Raw genomic sequence first — 19,844 nt, 5'->3', positions numbered from 1 at the left:
AGTTGTATGATAGACCAAATCTATTTTTTTAAGATATATAAAATAACATCAAAATTTAAACATGAATATATCTATCATTTCCTAAGGTAGTATTATATCCGATAATTATGAATTAACCAAAAGAATTTTAATATGTCCCCCTAGTGTGGTGAATGTTGACACGTGCGTACACACGTGTTGGCGATGAGGTGAATTTCCACTGGGTGTGAACTCGTGGCGACTTTATAACATCTCTACCTTTCAACTTTATGTCTCGGGAAAATTACAAAATTACCAGAGGATAAAATTCATACCTTTCTACTTTATGTCTGGGGAGAAAACAACATCGCCTTGGCTAGTACGTATTTATGAAGGTTTTTATCTATTTTTTTAACAACATCTCAGTCAGGGCTATAAATGATCAAAGCTCGATCGAAGTGGGATTCGAACCTGAATACTTCGGAGTAAGAACTCACAAGGTTGTAAACCTTCCCACCTCCATTGCAACCACTGGTTTGAGAACTCGTAGAAAAACTAAAAGGGTAGTTTAACAAGTTATCCTGAATTATTAAGAAGTCTGACTGCTCAAGAAGTATTAGCTGTATTCAAAGATATCTTTCTAGTGAAATTATTAAAAACCTGCCAAACAGCATCTAAAATAAACACGTACTCTTTAGAGACCTACACTGTGTTAAAGTGATGCGAAATTAAAAAAAAAAATGTGTTACGTAGGCATGTAATGGGTGTTTCCACTTTCCACATTCGTACTCACTACATATATGTTATGTCTATAAGAAATGTGTTATGTTCATTAGAACTAGAATTAAGCATCTGCGTTGAAGCGGTTATCATAAAACTGTGTTAAGTAGTAGCAATACTATACCATTGTCAGCGACCACCAACACCGGAAAAGCTCGTAAAAACAAAATAAATAAAAACGGGAAAAAAACAACGCCGAGCGAAAAGCAGACGTAAAATCTTTTAATCACGTACGCTCGTTGCTGAGAAATTAAACCAAAACGTAAAACATAGAAAAATAACTAAGTCCATCCAGAACCCGCGTGTTGGACGAACTTGTCAAACGCAGAAAAATAGATGTGACGCGACGGGCCAGTCAAACGGAAAAAAATATACGAAAAAATGTTAAACCCTACACGCACGTTGCGTTGCGTTAACTCACAAAATTTAGTACAAAACGAAAAATTTGGGAAAGATGAAAAGTATGGTTGACGAAAATTGAAAATAAAAAAGAGTTGGGATTAAGTTGCAAAAGATGAAAAACTTTGGGTTAAAAGTAAAAAAAACAAAGGGTCTGAATTGCAAAATTAAAGTTATTTATTAATTTTAGATAAAGATAAGGATAAAAATAAGTGATATATATTGATTACTAATTAATATATTAATATTAAAAGAAATTTATTAAACAAAAATAAATAAAATTTATAAGGTTGAAGGAGAAAATGCCATGTAGCATTATTTGAAATCTTTTATTATAAATTAGATTAGATGTGGTGTAGTTATAAAAAGTTTAAAAAATAATGAGCTGAAACTAAATAATTGCCTAGTATATTAATTAATTATTGGGTTGGTATGACGATTCGGTGAGTGTATCTGAGATTTTTCGAAGAGGGCAATCGAACCTGATCTGTCTTAAACACTAATTATGTTTAGTATTATTAGTATGTAAAATATACAGTAATCATATACATGAGTATTTAAATAAGACAATACTTAATTAAAACTAGTTTTTTTTGAAGTCGCGCGTTGCGTCGAAACCGAACAAATGATAATGTAAAATAAACGTGATTTGAAAATAAAGCATTTTGTTTTGAAAGCCAAACTATTGGAACAATGTACTTTATCATTGTACCGTTTTATGATATCCAATACGTACTTTATTTTGAATACTAACAAAACTTATAATGGAATGTCGAGGGAAAAAATCAAACACAACTACGTACTAAAGTTTTTAGAAAAAAGTTATAAACGCAAATTATTAAAGAAGTATCAAATAATTTGATAAACTAATATATGTTCTAAAACAGAAAATAATTATTAAAAAATGGTAAAGAAAATATATGATTTTAAAAAAAAGAAAAAAATCAAAAATATGTTCTTAAAAGTAAATATAATAATAAACTATTATAAGATACTAAATAAAAAATAATAAAAAGCTATATCTAACTATACTTTCTATAAAAGAAGAAATCTGAGTGACATAAGAAAAGCTGATGTGGCAGCCAGGGAGACTGTCCAACAATGTTTTTCTTATGTCATTACTGCAGCATAAAATCCAATATATAAAATCATTTTAAAATCCACTCAAACCTCTGCCAGAGTAAACATTTGCCCATATCTATCCTTTAAAGTCAGCAGAGGTTGAAGGTTTGTATGCGTATATATCAGCAGATGTTTTGAAATTGCCGGTGTTTTCAAATTCAAAATGCCTTGGGATACGTAATTTGCAAATAATGCATGTCACTCACTCACTTCTATCAATCATCTTCTTATATAAATGTATTTTTTTTTTCTCATTTTCCTCTTCATATTTACACTATCGCGTTCTCTGCTTTTGTATTTTCAAACCACACTTCCAATGTATCTCTCCCTCAAATCCCTTCTTCTCAATACTCGACATTTGTTCATAAAGGAAAAGAGAAAACCGAAGCTCTCTCTGACCCACTTTTAGAACAAATTTTGGGGATATGTCGTTTGCCTTAATGATGGTAATGTCATATATAATTATGTTTGTTTTTGTTTTTGATTTTTCGTAATTGTTTTTTATCTGAGTTATGACTAAATGATGATTGTGAATGATTTGAGCAGATGATGGTGATGATTGTTCTACAGTTGTTCCTACAAAATGCAAGAAACTCTCCGATTACAGATCTTTGTGCTTCACATAATTGTTCCAGCATCATTGTTCCAACATCATTGAAAGTATGTTTTTTTTTGTAATTTTTAAATTTGAACCGATCTACTCTAATTTTCGCTTTATATTTCAGTATAATCACAGTTGTTTGAAATTCAGACAATCATCTGCGGGTTATTTTAGGTTTGTGGATTTTTTTTAAACTGTTAATAATGTTAATAATTTTTATTTTAGACTGTTGATATATTTCAGCTCTGTTTTCTTCGAGCGACCAGTGGTAGAAGCATTTGTGGAGCCATAATGTTGATAATTTTTATTTTAAACTGTTGATATATTTCACATCTGTTTTCTTCGAGCGACCAGTGGTAGAAGCATTTGTGGAGCCATAATGGTTTTAGAATATGTTAATATCGATATTGATAGTATTAAATTAAATAGAAAGTAAGATTAAACACTTAATATGAATTAAATACAAAGAAAGATTATTAAATGTACAGTGAAATTAATCTGGGTTATGAGTAAATGATGATTATGAATGATTTGGGCAGATGATGATGATGTGGAATCTACAGTGGTTCCTACTAAACGCAAGAAAGTATCTGTTTCTGCTGTAAGATAAGATTTTATTTAATAAGATATATAAGTAGATTCAGATTTTTTTTCCTGCCTTTTTTTGTATTAAAAGATGCATAAAGTTGGGAATTTCGATGTATAGAATGTATACATATAAGATGCATACACTTCTGCAGACTCCGATGATTTAAAGCAACTCTTTATCAAGCAAATTGGGGATTAAGTATATGAGGATAAGACTACTCTGGAAGGAGCTGAAGAGGTGTTTTGATGGACTGCATCTTGGTATGTTCACGAGAGACCAGGTTTCCAGAAACCTGATGGCGATGCCTTCAACTTCCGTGGAGTTCATGGCGATGCTCAAAGATATACATCGAGAGGTTCAGTACTCGATTAAGTTGAAGCTAAAATTGGAAGATTTTTGCTGTTAGATTCTTAAATTTCTTGGTGTTGTTAGATTTTAAAGTTTCGTTGTGTAGTACTCAATGTAATTGTTGATCTTTTAATCTGATAATTAAATTTTAATCCTATTAATGTTTGTGGAGCATTTTATTTTTACTAATTTTAGGGTGCATAAGTATTATTATGTAATTTTTAATATCATCTGAGTATTGCAGATCGATATTGATGTAGATGTGAAATTGTCTCTGAGTTTGATTTAGATTATGTTGATGTTGAATTGTTCTTGAACAATTTTTTGATGAATTACAAAGAATCAATTTCTGTTACTGTATAGATCTGTCAAAGTTAAAGTTTGCCAGAAGAGAACATATGCTCGAAATCATCATCTATTTTTAAACCTCTGTTTGGCTAAAAAGTCATCCATTGCTGAAGGGTGTTGTCTATTCTCATAAGTTTTGTTTTATCTAACGACTGTTGACTTGCCACTGTTGCCAACATCTGTTGTTGCCTAACAGAGGTTCTCAACATCCGTATCCACTGAAGTGGTAGAAGTATATGTTTACGATGTACATTACTGTTGGTCTTTAAATGAAGAGTTTTTTTATTGTTTTTTTTTATGTATAGAGGTTTGAAATTTTATTATTTTTTTATTATTTGGTAAGTCAACAGTTTTTTTGAAGAATTTCCTACTCTCAGTTACAAATACTCAAAGGTAAAGTCTGCCCAAAGAGAACATCTGTTTGAAGTGATCCTCTGCTAATCTAACGGCTGTTTGACTTGCTACTGTTGCCAACATCTGTTGTTGCCTAACAGAGGTTCCCAACATCCGTGTCTTCTGAAGTTGTAGAAACATTTGTTTACTATGTAGAGCATTGTTGGTCTTTAAATGAAGAGATTTTTTATTATTTTTTTATGCCAGGGGTTTGAAATTTTATTATTTGGTAAGTCAACAGTTTTTTGAAGAATTTCCACTCAACTAAAAAAACACAACATCTGCTCCTCTAAATGTCTATCAGAGTTAAACTTTGCCCAAAGAGAACATCTGTTTGAAGTGATCCTCTGCTGATGAAGACATAGTCTGAAGAAAGTTTGAAGAAGCAAAGGTCTACTATGGGTCAACAGATCTTAAAGAATAACATATGATATTCAATAGATCCTGCTCAACAGAGGTTTTCAATGTAATAGTGCTTAGGCTAATAGCAGATGTAGGGAGTTTGTTAGGCTATTAGATGTTTTGCATTATAAGCTGTTGTTTTTAAATGTAATTTTACATGTTTATATTAAAATGTACACATTTTTTCCTGCTAGAGTGTTTAGCCAAACAATGAATTGAAATCTGACCTTCGGGCTATAAGATATTTCACTATATAATATCATTGATTTAGATTATGTTGATGTTGAATTGTGTCTGAACAGATGTTTGGTAAGTCAACAGTTTTTTTGAAGAATTTCCTCATGTCAATTACAAATACTCAACATCTGCTACTCTAAGCATCTGTCAAAGGTAAATTTTACCCAAAGAGAACATCTGTTTGAAGTCATCATCTGTTGATGAAGACAAAGTCTGAAGGAAGTTTGAAGAAGCAAAGGTCTGCTATGGGTCAACAGATGTTAAAGAACAACAGATGATATTCAGTAGATGTTGCTCAATAGAGGTTTTCAATGTAATAGTGCTTAGGCTAATAGTAGATGTAGGGATTTTGTTAGGCTATTAGATGTAATTGCAATCTTTATAAAAGCATGATAATGAAAGCATTCTTCTCATTGTCTCTGAGTTTGATTTCGATTATGTGGATGTTGAATTGTGCCTGAACAGATGTTTCGTAAGTCAACAAATGTGAAACTTTTAAAACACAGTTGTTGAAGTTTTGAAATGCGGATAATGGTAAATACTCATTTATAGTGTTTAAAATGAGTCTTATGGTAAATGAAGAGGTTAATTATAATTATGATAACCTGTTTTTTTTAAGGTTTAAAATTTGTCCTTTGGATTTCTTGATATTTAATTTTATAGTTTTCCCACGAAAACTTATTTTTGAAATGTTTTGCATTAAAAGCCTAACCATCGTCGCATCATATTCTTTAACAGTAAGATAGTCTCACCATCTATTTAATCATAACCGCCTTCATTGGGTATATAAAAATAAATTTATTTGCCTTACACTGGGAAACTGCTTTCATTATTACCGCTTTCATCCATCTACTCAATCATCTTCAAAGTTTTTTGTTTATCAATATCATTACAATCTCTTTGGCTTTCAAACACACATTTGTTCACCACAAAATCAAGACACAAACTGAAGCATCGTTGCATCATATTCTTTAACAGTAAATTAGTCTCACTTGACAACTGTAAAAATGTGTCTTTTTTTTATTCTCTTGATATTTTACAATCTAACTATGAATCCTAAAGTTAATCAAGAACATTGATTAAAACTCTACTTCCACAACAATGTATCTTATCTAATTCTAAAATTCTTTGTTTTAACTGTCATTGTAGTTACTCTGGTCATTAAAATTATGATCGGTTTTGTAGAGTCAATATTGATGTTTGTTTTTCGAATATCTGGTATATTTATATGTAGTAACATCCTTACTTCTTATTTATAAACATTTACATATACAATTATATTTTATTTGTTGTATTTTTTATTGTAGAACATATAGATCATAAAATGGAAAACATTGGGTTTCAAATGATAGTTGACGAAATTTTCACAAGGCTCCCTGCAGAAGCTATTGGTTGTTTGAAATGTCTTTCCAAAAATTTTCATAGGGAACTGTCAAGTCATGCATTTGAGATGATGCATTCTCTCCAAAGCGGAGATTCACTACAAAAGAAACTACTCTCCTTTAAAGACATGTCAATTGTCGTTGACAACATAGTAGCTGGTAATTTGGATGTGGTTACAAGCAAAACCATAAGTTTTCCTAACAATGTCCACCCTACCTTCTTACGTATTCTATCCTCATTTAATGGGTTGTTGTTAGTTTGAAATGAACGGATTTGCTGTGAGCTGATCCTTTGGAATCCAACAACCAGGCACTATAAGGTTTTGTCTGACGACTACTTTAATAATAGTCGTGATCGAAATTCTGATACAGGTGGAATGTATTTTGATGAATCCAATGATCTGAAAGCGCTTCACATCAGATGTTACCGTAATGTGGTTACTGCTCGTGTTTACTCACTACGTCGTGAGTCATGGAGAACAATAACTTTCTTGAGCATAAATAATTATGGTTCAAGCAGTTATTCATGGTCTCCCGGAATTTGTTCTAGTAAAACCATATATTTCATGGTTTCAAATTATTGGTATCCACCAGGTGAGAGGAACATAGTTGCTTTCGATGTTCTGTCTGACACTTTCAGAATGCTTTGTTTTCTCGAGAGTATCGGAGTCAATCCTTGTCAAGGGCATTTTTTGACCATCGCAAAGCGGCTGCATTTGATTGTTGTTGGAAAGTCTGCTGAGCTAACTGCTGATTTGCTCAGATATGAAGAAGAAGGCTGGATCAAGGTGTTTGCTTTCAATAATCCTCGTGTAGTTGATTATGTAGATCGACGCCGAAGGACTAATATAATTGAAAACAACAAGTGGCTGATAACAAGCATTTGGGGGGATATGGTTGAGGTTGATCTGAGCAATGAAGTTTTGAAATACCTCCAACATGTTGACAACTACAATGGTTCGAAAGGAGCTTTATTTATCGAGACTACTGTTTCGCCCATTGATTAGAAATTATTATGCTGTCTTTTACTGAATAGTGTTTGGTTTTTCGAACTTTCTTTGTTATATAGTTAGCTCTGTTTGACACTTTCATATTTTATATAATTAGTTGTGTTAAAATTATTAACCATGTTTGTTATTTAAATTAATTAAATAAATATTTAGGGTTGAGAGTTTAAAAGCTTGTAATAGTGGCAAAGGTCTGTTTATATTTTGAAAGCTCTGTTGTTGTAAACAGATGTTTGAAAATAAAACAGTGGTTGATACATCTGTTGACTTTGGTCAACAGATGTATGAAAATGGATGTTTGAAACCATTGTTGAGTTAAAACAGAGTTTTGTGGAGAAAACAGTGGTTGAAACTGCTGGTGGGTTAAAACGGTGGTTTAAAACCACTATTGGGTTAAAATAGTGTTTTGCGGAGGTTGAAGGTGATTGGAACGTCTGTTGAGTTAAAACAGTGTTTTTTGGGAAAGAACATGCTTGAATGCAAATGTTATTTCATTTACAAAGATTAATAAATCGTATATTTTCGTATTTTTTATACTCTAACCTTTAAGTATTTATCGACTGACTTATCTATTTATAAATATAACCATATTCATCATTTATATGTGTTATGCATGGTTTTCTAAAAGCCACCCGTGTTTGCACACGGGTCTTACCGCTAGTCTACTATAATAAAAGAAACCAACTTTTAGACACCTGTCATTCATTAAAGGTATCCTCAAATATATACTTATCTTGTATTAACTAAATTAATATTAAATCTTATCATACTTTAATAAAATATTATCTTCAAATCTAAATTGTTAATTTAATATATTTTTAACACAAATACCTCTCTTTCCTACTTATCTTATATTAAATATATAAATAATAAATTAATATTAAACGTTATCCTAATTTATTAAAAATATAACTTTTTTTATTTGGTATACAAAATTATATTTATTCAACTCGTGTAAAACGCGGGGTTTTTAGAAACTTGGATATATATATTATTTGGTGGATTTTTCAACCCGACTATACACCGGTTTTTTAAAGATACGACGTTTTTAGTATTTAATATACAAAATTACATTTATTTAATCTGTGTAATACACATGGTTTTTGAAGATATAACTCTTTTTTAGATCTATTCAACACGTGTAATATACGGTGTGTTTAAGGATGTAATTTTTTTTATCATTTGGTAGATTTCTTCAACCCGATTATACACAGATTTTTTTTAAAGATATGACGTTTTTAGTATTTAGTATACAAAGTTACATTTGTTTAATCTGTGTAATACACATGGTTTTTAAAAAGATAACTTTTTTTATTATTTGATATATAAAATTACATTTATTTAACCCGTGTAATACACGGGGTTCTAACCTAGCATTATTATAAAAATAAAGTTACTATTCATCTTCTTTCGTTAACAATATATATATATATATATATATATATATATATATATATATATATATATATATATATATATATATATATATATATATATATATAATATATAGGGGGCCGCTAAAATGAAAACCATCCCTAGTTGCGAGAACCACTCTCCACGAATCAGATAAAGACACCCAAAAGGGTAATATAGTTATTTAATCAAAACAATCAAATCATCTCTCTTTCGTCTTTAAAGTCTCTTTTTAAAGTCATTTCAATTTCTCTCTCTTCACATTTTTGAAACTCTCAAACTTCTGTCTTTTTTAAAAAAAGTTTTTATAAAAAAATATGTTTTGTAAAAAATTTTTGGTAAAAAATTTTTATAAAAAAAAAGTTTAAAACCGTAAAAAAAATTTATCCTAAAAAACGTAAAAATATTTAAAAAATGTGTGTGTAAAAAAAGGTTAAAACCGTAAAAAAATTTCATATAAATTTTTGTTTTGTTAAAAACTTTTGTAAAAAAAATTGTCAAAAAGTTTTTTTGTAAAAAAAAGTCTAAAACCGTAAAAAGAGTTTTCATAAAAAAAGTTTAAGACCATAAAAAAGTTTAAAAACGTGTGTGTAAAAAATTCGCGTAAATACGGGGCGAGAAAATAACAAAGCGTAAAAAGCGGCGCGTAAAAAAACAACACGTAAAAAACGGGGTGTAAAAAACGGCGCCTAAAAACGGGGCGTCAAAAAGGGCTCGTAAAAAACCGGGTGATAAAACGAAGCGTAAATACGGGGCGTGAATATAGGGGCGTAAAACGACGCGTAAAAACGGGGCGTAAAAAACGACGCGTAAAAACGGGGCGTAAAAAACGACGCGTAAAAAACGGGGCGTAAAAAACGGCTCATGAAAAAACTGGCTCGTAAAAACGTTTTTTGTAAAAAAATCTTGACAAAAATTGTATTTTGTAAAAAAAAAAAATCAGATTTTAAAATGTTTCTTAATTAAAAATCTAATTTGAATAAAAAACAACTAACGTAACAAGACAAGAAAAGTATTAAAAAACAATATATACAATAAGACAAAACAAGCAAATTTACTAAACTGCCTTTTTGACATTAAAATATTAAAAACATAATAGGACAAAAAGAATTTAATATTGTTTTTATAACTTTTAATCTTATCCATCCATCTTCAAAGATCAATGGTTGAAAAGTGGTTCTCGTGGTTCTTTCAAATCCATAAATATGGCTAGGGCATTTGTTAACCTAAAAGGCATAACAAGGAACTCATAGTGACCATAGCAAGTCCTGAAAGCCGTTTTAGGAATGCTTTACTCTTCAATTCTTAACTGATGACAGTCGGATCTCAAATCAATTTTGGAGTAAAAACTGGAACCTTGTAATTGATCAAACAAGTCGTCAATCCTCGGTAATGGGTACCGATTCTTGATGGTTAGTTTGTTTAATTCTCTATAGTCAATGCACATCAGAAAGGTTCCATCCTTTTTTTACAAATACCACCGGGGCTCCCCAAGGCGAGAAACTCGGCCTAATGAATCTTTTGTCTAGTAGTTCTTGCAGTTGCGTAGATAGTTCTTGCATCTCTGATGGTGCCAGTCGATATGGAGATTTTGCCACAGGTGCGGCTCCCGGAACCAAGTCAGTACGTAATTCGACTTGTCGTTGTGGAGGTAGCCCAGGCAAGTCTTCAGGAAAGACCTTAGAGTATTCCTTCACAATCGGGATCTCCTCAAGTTTGCGCTCTTTCACACCCTGACTTTTGCGGAAGCGTGATTATGTGTGACTTACTTAATATCATTGCATTCAACCATAACAAACAACTAAATGATAAAACCGAGATGTTCATCCATAGATAGTTTTAAAACGTTACAAGAAACCTTGTTTTAAATCCCAAAACATAGACTTCATGTTCAAAATAAAATACCAACAAGTTTTAAATCCATAAGGACTTCACAAAAGACACTAACAACTAGGTTTCGAGGCATGTATCTTATCCAAATAAAATACATAACCCAATCCCTTCGACTTCGGATGACACCTTTTATTAGAGACATGACTTGTAAACTTCAACACCTGCCAGATCCATACTTTTTTTTTGAACGACAAATTTGGATCACTGACGGACCACTGGAGTATCATCGTGCCACCAGCGGAACCACCCGATCATATCCATCTCCACTAGGCATAATGCCTATACACCAATTCAGGAGGAAATCCAATAAATATGGGAAAACCCCCTTGTGAGAATCGAACCCAGGACATATTGATCCAAAGTCTTATCTCACCCCTAAGATACCACTAGGCTATAAAGCCATGGGTTAACAAAAGTTTCTTGAAATACATGTTGTTTGAAAAACATCAACAAAAGTTGAGCGAGTTCATGTGAATTGTATGTGTACGAATCATCCTTGAAAACATTTGTAAGTATGTATGTATGTATTTGTAAACTGGTATGAAGCAACAAGGAAACAGATCAATTAATGTGTAGCTAATACATTAATATGTGTGACATGGTATAGGAAGCACTCAACCCTTTATGCGTATTTCGTACCGGGCCATCCGGCGGAACGACATAGTCACCACATGCGGTCAACTCGCAGACCCATGGGTGGGGCTTGCAACACCCAATAGATCTATCACTCATGCCCCTCGGTCCTTATACAAGGATTAATGGTATTAAGTTAATTGCCTACCCATTCACATGATCTAGCAGTTCATTCCTTAGCTAACCATACCATTTGTAATTGTTTGTAAACATTTAGTAACAAGTACTTCACCCCCGAAGTTATAAACTGAAAACAGTTAAAAGAAAAGGGGGACATAAACTCATAGTTTGGCGTTCTCCGTATCCAATGTAACTCAAGCTTCTTCTAGATCGCACGACTACCTACGTGCGTGCTACGGTTCATTAGACGGGTGGGTCGTGCCTTGACCTTGTTCTTATATAGTATTTTGAGTTACGTTTCTTTGTCTCTTCTATATTATTCCAAGTATATAATTATTTGTTAAAATAATAAATATTTTAACTTAAATTATATTCATTAGATTTTGGAATATTAGTTAAAATATTATACTTTAACTTGTCACATAACATATTTTGTACATGTATATCCTTCCCAAGGATGGGTGTATTTGTATTCGTATTCTTATACTTGTATATTTTTGCCATGTATTGGTGTCGTATTCCGGAGTGTATTTATACGTATGAGAATATGTATTTTTATTGTGTTTATTAAGTATCCTTATACTTAATTTTTGTATTAACTTTTCCGGAATACTATCTTTAATAAAAATACATCAATATATATTTCCAAAATATATATTTTAAGAAGTATTACTTAGAAATTATTTATAATTTTTCCCTTGGCAAAAATATTTATAAATTTCATACAAGTATCAAAAATAATATATTGTCAAGTCTAACTTAGAAAATATATATGAACCCATTTTTCATCCAAAATAATATATTTCAAGTTTATTTAAGAAAATACATTCTCTCTCAAAAATAATGTATTTCATGTGTGTTTGAGAAAATATATATATTTCTTCCAAAAATAATACAACTTCTAATAATTCCAAGAATATATATATATATATATATATATATATATATTTACTTGCCAAAAATTATATACTTTCTCCTTGTCAAAAATATGATATAATCTTGTAATAAGTGTAAAAATCATATTTTTGTTTCCTTGGTGTCCAAAATATTATTTACCAAAAATATACTTGTGAATAAGTTTTCCGGAATATTTTTGTGAGTTATATTCCTTTGTTCAGTTCCACCAACAAGTTGGGTATTATTTGTATATTTATTCCTTGAAATTTTGGTAATATTTTGGATTGTAATTCTTTGGTATTTTGATTAGTTATATTATTCCAAGTCCTGAAATAATATAACTAATACACAAAATATACAAATAATCACACACATGGTGACTTCTAAATATATATTTCCTAAATACATATTTAGTCACTTTTATTTATAAAAACCAACCTCCAATATTTGTAATTTTGTAACAAAATTTTATGGCAAACTTTGTATGAAAATTTATGATTTAGAAAAAATATACTTGTAAATATTTGTTTAAAAATATTTTTCTAAGTGTTTAATTTCTAGAAAAAATTTGCCATAGTTTCCCCTAAAAATGGAGGTTTCCATGCCTTAAAGGCATATCATTTTCTTTTGTAAATCAACACAATAAACCAATAATCAACAATAAACAATCTACACTTACCAATTTTGCCAAAAACAAGCAAATTTACCACTTCATGAACTTGAAAATTTATAAAAATGTGTACTAACTTACTAGTGTATTTAGTAAGTCTTGTTAACCTTTAAAGTGTGTTTGATTCTTTAAAAACATCATTTTTTTAAAGAGAATAGATCTTTTCAACTTGTAGTCACATTTTCTAAAATTATTTCTTCTTGGATTTTTCTTGTTACATAAGTGTTTCTACACTTGTTTAACCTTTAAAAATGAGGTTTATTTATTTAAGAACCAAGATTTAGTAAAACTTGTATTCTTAACTTGGTTTCTTGAAAAATCATTCTTGAAATATTAGATTTACAAGATTTACATCTTACATTGATCATCACTGTGACACCCCAGGAAAACCAGGAAACCAACGCAACTTAACTAGCTTCCTCAGTAACCACGTGCTAAATTTCGGGACGAAATTTTCTTAACAAGGGGAGAATGTGACAACCCTCAAATTTACATGTAACCGTATAGTTTATTAATGAAAATTAAAGTGTTTGATGACTGTGCTGAATCATTTAACTGCTTCTGATATCTGTGTTATACTTACATGTACTTGTTAATATACTAATAGTGTACAGAAAGGTCACTAAATAGTCCGTTATATTTTCCGGAGTGTTGAAAATTAAAAACGTTACAAAAATATATATATAGGACGCTTTACGAATTAATTAAGCACTTTAACGGAACAGTGTCAAACCGAACAACCGGACTTTACCCGAAACATAAAAATATTGCCAAAAACATTGTTTCTACTATTCAGAGCTAGTTAGGGTCCCCGAACACCCTAACACCCTTTATATTGCTTAACACACTTAATACACCAACTAAATACTTCTAATCCAACTAAGTAGTAATCAAGTTCCATTACAACCCAACTAGATACCCCCCCCCTCACCATAACCGTCCCATAGGGGACCCACCACAAGATTTCTCTAATCTTGTAAATCTTCCATAAAATCCCTTTAGAGATTATGATGAGATGTTGTTTGTACTTTTGAAGGCACATAATCCATTGGACATAAGGACTTAGAGACTTTATAAACCATCTTCATCTTCACAAAACTCACACCAACACTCTCATCCTCCCTCTCTTGTTCTTGATCTCGGCCAAGAGCCTCACCCACACACCACCCATTTTCTTGTTCAATCCAATCCAAGGTGATAGCAAGGTGCTAGGAGGTGAAGTAGGAAGCCCGGTGTGCTTGGAACTCGAAGGACCTCTCTTGTGTGCTATTATCCTCCACATTTCCGACTTGTTTCTTCCCTAGCCTTGTGCTAGTAGTAAGACACTCTAACACTCTTGATCTACATATTTATGATGGTTAATAGATGATTAATGGTTAAAAACTTATGAAACTCTAAAAGAACTTACATTAGTCTTGGATAAAAGATGAATAAGATGAATAAAGGGAAGATAGGTGTGTAAATCATGTAGAACTTGTGTGATTATGATTATTGGTGGATTATCTGATGTTTTGCTGATTAATATTGATGTGTGATGTTGTTGTGATCACTAAACATGATTAACGGAATCAATCGAACACAAGCTAGTAAGTTGGAAAGTGAAAACAGAATCTGTCCAAGTTTTACAGCCAACTTCAGTTGGCTGTAAACAGGTCATAAACTCAACGAAAAACTAATATTTCGATTCTAAAATGTGATATTAGGAAATACGGTTCTAATGGCACCGGAATCATAATTTTTGGACTCCGTTTACTATTTTAAAAGCGTCTTTTCGTAACAGCAGCTAGAGCTGCAATTTTTCTGCTGAAAAAGTGCGTCTTGTTTTCTGTTATAACTTGTAATCTGTGTGGATTCTGATCACGAAATTTATACCATAGTTGACCACCGATGTATTTGTAATTACCCCACTGGAATTTCGTAAATCGGACACACGATGAATTTTAAATAAATTATCTCGTGAACTGTGGTCAGAAAAATATAAATCTGAGTTTAGTCCGGAAAATGAATTTTTATAAAATATTGGTAATGAACCGGACCCCGATATTCTTAAACAATAAAATTTGGAACATTTAAGACATTCTATAAAAATTTGGGAATTTTTGGAATAATTTAACTATTTTATTTAAATGTCCGAAAACAGCCGGTTTTGAATATTAATGCTGAATTGATATAAGTTGTGACTTGCGTGTCTAAATGTCGAGTATGCTATCTGTGAATGATCTAACATGTTGTATGTGTTACGTGCACTATCGTATATATACTTATGAGTGGGGAATGGATGGAAAGTATATATATACGGGCATAAACAGTTAAAGTAATGCATGCTATGTGATATATATGTGTAGGAACTTTGTGCTCTATTTGTAAGACACTAAATGACTAACTGTAAATCATACTAGGACGTGATTGACCGACCTTGACTGTTAGCGATATTTGAGAATCTAACCGAGCAAACCGAGGTGAGTTCACACTTTTCTACAAAGCATGGTAAATTCCCGGTGGGAATGGGAATGGGTACAGGAATAGGGATTCCTCGTCCTTTGAGACGTGTTCAGGAATGTAAATTCCTCGTCCTGTTGGGACGTGTTAGACTTACTGGACTAGAACTCTATCAGCGAAGTCCCTCCCTTTTTGTATCGGCTTAATCGCCGAGGCTATGGCGAGCGGGTCATTAGTTAATAGCGCTATTAGGTTTAACAAACCTCACACCGTGCCAGTCGGACGGGCGTGTACTAATGGACTATGGCACGTCGGTGGTGATAGAACACCGACGCTAGGGCACAATTGATTTTTGTTAGTAGTCGATATGATAAACGAGTCTGGTAGTTTAAAATACTGGGGTAGCTCCCCACGGCCAAAGTGCCGGGCTGGATAGCCATGAAAGGTGGACATGGGATGGTTAACAAATAAACGTTTTTGAACTATGGGGTAACCCCCAGGGCTGGATAGCCGAATGAGATTAAACTATGTTTTTGGAAACAACTCTAAAATGGACAACCAACCGTGAACTCACTCAACTTTGTTGTTGACTCGTTATTACATGCTTTGCAGGTCATTAAATGCTATGGAGCTTGCATATGGAGGTGGTCGTTGTGGGATGCGAACTGATATGTCACGTACTCAATGAATAAACTTTATGAACTTATTAAACCTACGTTTTGGTCTTTAAACTTATGAACTATGGACTTATGTTTTGAACTTATGTTTTATGCTTCCGCTGTTAACCTAAAATCGGTGTACTTCCTTTTGGTCACCAATCGTATTGTGTTTGGTTTTATTTACTTAATTATGTTGTTCAATATGATTGGTGGCTCGATCCTGGTCACGTCACGCCTCCAAGCGGTAATACTCCGCAGGGTGGATTTTGGGGGTGTGACATATTGGTATCAGAGCCATTGGTTATAGTGAACTTGGTTTTAAAAAGGGAAAATTTTTTTGATAAAACCAGACTATAACCTGTACAGTGCTCCACGATCCACAACGACGCATCGCTCTACGTGCAAGACTCGACACCATATGTGGTATGATATATGTTATACTTTCGGTTAGATAGTTCACACTGTGCATTGGATAATGTGATAATTGCTATTTCAACCTTGTGTGCTTACTCTCTACTGTCGTCCCACACTTATGCACTTTCGCGACACTTCCTCACTTACGTTGCTTTATTATGAAGATCATGAGCGGACGCGGAGGACGTATCAACCTCACTCAAGCCCAGTTGACGGCTTTGATCAACGAACGAGTTGCTGAGGCACTCGCAGCTGTTCCTGCAGGAGGTATAACCTGCTACTTCAACCGATCTTAGGACGTTTAGATCCCACCTTCGCGAATCAACCCTCGTGCTTAACCTTGTCTTTTATTCTCGCACCACAGGTCAACATGCTCAGCCTCCTGTGTGCATATTCAAAACCTTCATGGATTGCCGACCTAGCACTTTCAGCGGCACAGAAGGAGCTGTAGGCCTTCTTCACTGGTTTGACAAGCTCGAGTCTGTTTTCGAGAAGTGTGAATGCCCTGAAGATCGCAGGGTGAAGTATGCTACTGGAACACTCGAGGGTGCTGCGTTAACCTGGTGGAAAGCACAGGTTCAACTGCTTGGGTTGGCGGTTGCTAATGCCATCCCGTGGAACGGTTTCAAAGAACTGATTAGAGAAGAGTACTGCAGTCGTGACGACATCCACAAGCTAGAAGTGGAATTTTTCAATCTGAAGATGACGGGGACTGAGATCGAGGCATACACGAAGAGGTCGAACGAGCTGGCCATCCTGTGTCCTACTATGGTGGACCCTCCCTACAAACGCATTGAGCTGTACCTTAAGGGCTTGGTGCCAGAAATTCAAAGCCACGTAACTTCAGCTAACCTTGTGATGCGTGTCGGTGTGTATATATTTTAGATGTATAATTAAGCCCTTTTTACACTTTTAGCCAAGTTTTAAATTTATAAAACACGATATTTACTAACACTAAACACACATATGGGCAAGTGCACCCATCGTAGACGTAGTATAGTGTTGGTAAGATACCGAGGTCGTCCAAGGACACAAGAGCTTTTAATACCGGTTTATCCTCAACGTCTAACCAAATCAAAAAGTTAGAAAAATGTTTTAAACTAAGAAAAATAAAAACTAACTAAATGCTGAAAAATAAAATAAAATAAAAACAGATAGACAAGATGAATCACTTGGATCCGACACGTGTATTAGTATAACCTTTGATTATTTTCGCACTTTTGCACTTGTTTAAGAGATTATCTTAGTTATTGTAGTAGGCCCCTCTTTTGAAGGCGACGTTACCCTCAACCCAGTAGTTTGAGTCAGCAAGGATACAATCCTAAAGGGTCGGATTATTGAAAGATAATGAATTAAGTTATTAATGCAAATTATGGTAGGCCCCGCTTTTGGCGGTGACGTTACCCTCGGCTAAGTAGTCTGAGTCAGCAGGGATACAGTCCTAAATAACCGGGTTATAGTATTAATAGTAGTTAGCTTATGAGGGGGTCAAAGAGTTTGGATCCCCGCCATCCAATACCTATGGGCATTGAAGGAGATCCTACTAAATTTGACCCAGGTCCCAAGCAGGACCTCTAAACGCTGAACAAGGGCAAGACCCTTACCAAACCGTTCCCTTAACCCCCGACCAGGTAGCCAACATACCTCCATATAGACCGTGGAGATATGAATGGTGAAAATCTTTTATTTTATATAGACAGTAAAATAACGCCAAGACACCACGGACAAACGATAAGGAAAGATCACCTTCAACATAAGTAACTAGTTATTAAAGTCATTAATACAAAACCAAATAAAAAGTGCAAAAGATTAAAAATAAAAAGTATTATACTAAACACTTGTCTTCACCAAGTGATGTAAGAGACTTAGGCAAACATGGCCTTGATTGTCAAGAACTCTTACGATCAATCTTGGATCCCGAGACGACTCACACACTCTACGATGGACAATGGATGATGGTGGTGGATGATGGTGTTATGGTGGTGGTGGGTGGTGGATGAAGTGTGAGAGAGGTGGTGTGCCAAGGGATGAGAGAGAATGAAACCAAGCTCCTCTATTTATAGGCTGAACAGAACGCTGGACACGGCCCCGTGTCCGCTGGACACGGCCCCGTGCCCGTCTGACATTCTCTCTCTTCATTAATTGTAATTGCGAATTACAATTAATGCGCCTGCTGTACTTTCAACACGCCCCCGTGCCCGCTGGGCACGGCCCCGTGGTGAGCAATGGAAGCTTCTACTGGTTTGTCTTTTCTGCTGCTTCCTGGGCACGCCCCCGTGTTCACTGGACACGGGGCGTGTTCAGACTCTGTTCTCTTCTCTTTGTCTTGGGAGGTGCCGTTGAGGGTCCGGGCAGTTTACTTTTGTTCCTTTTCTTGTATTTATGGTAGAATTAGTGGTCTTTTTGCTTCTTTTGTGATTTTGAGCTCATTTCATCCTGAAAATACAAAAGGGAGACAAAAACACTCTTTTTCCAACATTAGTACTTAAAAAGGGTTAGTTTTATGCCTTAATTGATGTGTTTTATATGTTGCATTTTACACACATCAAATACCCCCACACTTGAACTTTTGCTTGTCCTCAAGCAAAACTCTTTTAATGTGGCTTACACTCCCAAATGGAATAGGTAGAAGAGAAGTTTTTTTTTAACTTGTCCTAGAGTGTCGGGAATCCAAGGTTTGTATAGGTTCTATTTTTATTTTATTTACAATCTTATTCGTCATGGTTTATTTTGAACTTTTCATAAGATAAACTACTTATTTGGGCATAGCATGCCTTATTAAAATTCCATTTATATACAAGTTCACATACCTCACGGGAGATCACTCAATCACTCGGCCGAAGGTGTATATTTAAGTGAATCGCTCGAGAGCGGCACGGATTTACATTCTCCATATGCTTGCCAAGCGATCAATCCTCCTCCTTTTTAACTTTTTACCTTTGTAAATATCAAGAGGTCTTTTGGGGTGAAGGCTTGGGTTTAAAGGTGGGTGGTTTGTTAGTGGTTAGTAAAAAGGGCGAAAATCGTAACAAGTGTCGGTTTTCGTAAAATACCTTATTTTTGGTGACATTTATTTTTGAAGTATTTCTCCAAACAAGCTTTTTGTAGCTTATGTTTGTTTTTGACTTCATTTCTCTCTC

Source organism: Helianthus annuus, chromosome 11 (genome assembly GCF_002127325.2).
Source record: "Helianthus annuus cultivar XRQ/B chromosome 11, HanXRQr2.0-SUNRISE, whole genome shotgun sequence".
Lineage (NCBI taxonomy): Eukaryota > Viridiplantae > Streptophyta > Magnoliopsida > Asterales > Asteraceae > Helianthus > Helianthus annuus.
The sequence above is the reverse complement of the archived record's forward strand: the minus strand, read 5'-3'. Positions refer to the sequence as shown.